Source organism: Arachis hypogaea, chromosome 5 (assembly GCF_003086295.3).
Source record: "Arachis hypogaea cultivar Tifrunner chromosome 5, arahy.Tifrunner.gnm2.J5K5, whole genome shotgun sequence".
Lineage (NCBI taxonomy): Eukaryota > Viridiplantae > Streptophyta > Magnoliopsida > Fabales > Fabaceae > Arachis > Arachis hypogaea.
In genome coordinates, this window is record NC_092040.1 from 97,767,351 (window position 1) to 97,772,299 (window position 4,949).

The following is a 4,949-nucleotide window of genomic DNA, read 5'->3' on the forward strand; positions in this document are numbered from 1 at the left end:
AACTGCTACCTCTTCGTCACTCATTCCTAGGTTGATTTGGTGCACCAATACCTTTAATAAACCATACACACCGTCCATCTTCATCTCTAATGATAAGACCTTCTCATTGTATTCAACTTTGACTTGTCGAATCTCCTCATCCTTTTTAAGAGTGCTTCTTGTAATCGAAGCCCCATAACAACGAATTTGACCTGGTTGGTCCTTTCCTAGCACTCCTACAAATGCATCCTCATCATTTTCTCCTGCCTCTATACGGGTTTGAAGTTCAGCCTATCAAAAAAAGTAAGGAGCAATAAAATACAAAGCCGCATTAACTCAATATAAATAGAAATCACTATAGAATTTATATGATACAAATCCAAATACAAATACAAACAACGAACTCACAATTGTGCTTTGTGTTTTAGCATCAATTTCTTTTCATTTTTTAGCTGTGCGAGTTGCTATGAAAACTTCAGCTTTTGATGGTTCTTCATTGTTCTCTTTAGAGTCGCGCTAGAGTACATATAGAAAAATTTACATGAAGCATACTAACTAGAAAACTACAACATGAATATAAATGAGAAATCACAGAAAAATAAGTTATATTACTCGATACTTGCGCACTATTCTAAAATTTGTGGATCCCATCCGATGAGGACATGTTTGCTTTGACCTATTTTCAGCATTCTTAGTAGACACACCCTAATATAGACATGAAAAAGAGATGTTGTTATTCTTAGCAAACATGTTTTCTTGTTTTCTCAAAATTACATTACCTTTTTTTTCCAAAACACCAAGTTTAATCACATAAAGAACTAAAAGACAATATTACCTTGATAGTCGGAAGACTCCAATACCGTATTAGTTTGTGAAATTGAACCTCAGGAATTTCTAACGGTTAGTTATTTATCATTTCTTTCTTTGTGTTGTACTTCAAGAAATGTTCCTTTTTTTTGCCTTTGTATTTTTTCCATGCACGACAAAATTCCTTCATTACCCACGGCTTTGAAGTTATTGGAAGAATGAATTTTTGCTAAACAAGACAACACATTAGAATGTCAAAGGTTAGCGTAAATAACGTAACAAATAAATTTTAAAAAAAATGATCTATAATGCTATATTTACAACATACATTGGCATACTCCCACATGTCTTCTTTGGGATTTTTAGGCACACCATGCCAACTAGTATATAGCAAAGTCACAAAACGAGGATTTCTAACTGTTGTGTCCAAAAGTTGCTTGAGGTTATATACGACCTCAATAGTTGGACCTATAGGCTGCCCTCCAAAAAATTCCACCTCCCATCGATCACTAAAATTAGTGGCATGAAGCTTTTTGCACATAGTCTTTCCACGAGTTTTCTTCTTTATTGTGCCTAAGTTCGATTAAAATAATAGAATTTTAACTCAAACCAATTTAGAAGTAATACAAGTTATATTTTGACAATAAATTAAAACAAGAAAAGCACCTTCATTACTAGCTTGTCTTTCATTACCCTCATCATTTGCAGCATCATCAAGCTTATATTTCTCATCTTCCTTCTCTTCTTCATCTTCCAAATTTATCCCATGTATCTTAAAATACATGTAAAGACTCATTCCTTTTTTCGTTGAACTTGCAGTTAGCTCGCTTGTATCTTCTCCCTCATCATCAGAACTTAAATTATTTTGTTCCATTGTATCAGCTTCAACAGTCCTTTGATTCCCAGTTTTAGAGGTTTTTTCAGCTTGAAACATTGTCCCGTTCCCATTATGTTCACATTCTTGAAAAGGTGACGTTGGTTGGACCTTCTTTTTCTTCTTTGGAGTCCTAGCTTCCTCTTCAATTGCATCTTCCACGATTGTGATGGGTTGGTTTCTTGTTTGATCTTTTGGGTCTTGAGCTTGGAAGCTAACCTTCTTATTTTCAGCCATGATCTTTTCTTTTTTTGATATTGTATTGTTGTAGCAATTCAGCACTTGACCTCACTTGTGTAATCTCAAAGGAATTTTTTTTTGGACTTTTTCCTTTCATTTTTTGTGCTAAGGTACTTATCTGTTTTCTTTTAGTGATCTCTCTTTTTCTCCATTCTGCATACACGAAAGAGTTACAATGAAAAAAAATGTTATTTTATGAATAATTAAATGAACATAATCAACATAAGCGAGTAATTAAATAAATAAAATAACTAAAAAAAGAGACGTTTAGAATTCTACTAAAATAGCATTACATGAAAACATGTCAAGATGTTTCAGAATCAGAGTCCTCCATGTACTCGTATTTGCTTTCCTCGTCTTCCTCACCACATTGTTTGGCAAACATATTTGGAGCCATATCTATAATGGTTGCTCGTAGATCATTCCTCACTAGATCAACTTCGCCATTATCATTTGGAAGACTGGGAATCACTTCAGGTTCACATGGCTCCCTTGCATACGTTATGGGAGAATCAGACTCAAGGTCATCACTTATCCTAAATAAATCTCTTGGAATTGTTTTCATAACATAGTGTTTGTCACTCACATATGGGTCTTGCACAAAAAAGCATTGGTTTACTTGGGATGCTAGCACAAATGGTTCTTCTTGGTAGCATTTTTTGCTGAAATACACATATGAGAGACCAAAGAAAGTCACCATAGAAGGAGGATTAGGGTGCCGAAAGAGGGGTTGCCGGCGGAGGCATTGCGAGCGCAGCTACGTTCTTCATAGAGTGTCGTCGGAGTGGTTCTTCGTCAGAGTGTCATCGTCGTAGGAGTGGTTCGTCGTCGCGGAGTGTCGGAGTGTCGCAGGAGTGTTTGAAGAAGGAGGAGTTAGGGCTTACAATGCGGGTCATTGAGTGAAGAAGGAGCGAGAATCTTTCAAACTTTAAGTTATAACTAAAAACATTTTAGGGTATACGAGCTGCATTTAATTTTTTTTAGGGACCTTTTGGCCACGTTTTTGAAGCGTGCCAAAAGGCTTGTAGGAAACGGCTATGCTTTTCAAATGCCACAATAATAAAATCCTGTTGCCACGCTTTGAAAGCGTGCCGGTTTCTCTCTATGGCTACACTTTTTAAGCATGGCAAAAAAAAAACCTAGCTAAATCTCACAATAATTGCCACCCTCGTAAAAGCGTGACCATTGACCCTTTTCGCCATGCTTTTGAAGCATAGAAAAAAAAACATGGACAAATCTCTATTCAATCGACACCCACATAAAAGCGTGACTATAGACCACTTTCAGCCACACTTTTAAAGCGTAGCAAAAAAAAAACGTGGCCCTAAACCTTTTTTTCTTTTAGTGATTTTTTTAAATATTATAAACTAAAATAGTGCAATTGGAATTCGAAATACTATTTCAATGTAAGTCGCCAATCTCAAGAACTATTTTAGAGTTTAACCTCATGTAATATTCATAATTATATATTTATTATATTTAATATATTCTTTAATTATTTTAGCAATAATTAAAAAAGATAAAATAAGAAAATTTTGGACTAAACTTTATTGATTTTCTGTTGTTAGCTAACATTTTGTTTGTTTACCATATATATCGCATTCATGACCCCTTTGTGCAGTTTATAAAAAAATGTAACAGGTTTCAATTAAACTTATAACTACATCTTTAAATTTGTATACAAGTGATTATTATTATTATCTAAAACAAGAAACGGTTGAACGTGATGAACGCAGAAAAAGAAGCTCAAAACTACATGTATAAATCTCTAAGCTAATAAGGCACAGAAAATTAAAGTTGACCCATCATTGAAACCAAAATCACCATGAAGGCATGAACAAACCCATCAGCAAAAAGGACAACATCCCCGGCAACGAAACGTGCAAACACGAGCACAAAATACCTAATTATAATCATGCACTCTGAGATTTAGATCACGTTTTTAGATTTTCTTTTCTTTTCCTTTTTAACAACTTTTATCTAGTACCTATTGGCTTAAATTAACTGTATAACACTAAATATTTAGCAAAATTTTCCATAAATACTAGTAATTAACTATCAAATTAACCATCACATATTTTTATAAATTTGTATGTGTTGCTTTACAATTTTTTTTTTAAACAAAGTGATCAAACTTTTTCTACAAAAGTATAATCAACCTTTTTTTTTCAATACAAAAAATCAGTCAGTATTGTAATTAATTTTTCATATTTTTATACCATACTTTGATTATAAATGCAAATTTAATTTAATTATATTTCTTATGAATAACGCTTGATTGTATTGTTTATATAATTTAATTATAAACATAAAATATGTGATTATTTTATATTCTAACATATTTCTATACTAATAAATAATTGATGATTGATTTTTAGTGTTCATATATGTGAAATTATAGAAAGAGATGAAAAACAGATTGAGTAGAAGAAGAGTAGCAGAATCATTTTTATAAAATGTAATCTAGATGAATTTTTTTTATGCTTGTCACATTAGCAATGAGGATATAGGTACTTATACTACTCAAGTATATATACTCAAGTATATAGACTCAAATCAAGATTGAAATACAAGATTATAACTAGTTTTCTTGTTGGCTATGTAAACTAATATTTTTCAAATTTTGTTATAATAGAATTATAATAGAGTTAGTTATTTTTGATTTTGTACTTCTCTTAACATCTTTCCTCAAGTTCAAGGTTTTAGAAGTGAAGACCTTGAGCTTGGATAAAAAAAATGAAGGAATGGAGAAGTTGAGAGAGTCTTGGTATAAGAAATAATTCTTTGTATAATCTAATAATTTTTTCAGATTATTTTTGAATTGGTGTACATAATCAATACTATCATTACATGACAAATTATAATACTTATCAATCCTTAATAAATAATCCTTCATATCTGGGATCTGTTCCATTTTTACAATCAATTCTTATAGTGTTAAGTGTCATTTTGACACAGGACATAGGGCACCTGGGGTGTCTATAGGAGAGACCCGTATTTTTATATTCCCAGAAATGTCGAGGCAGATTTTTGTTGGGACATTTTCGCC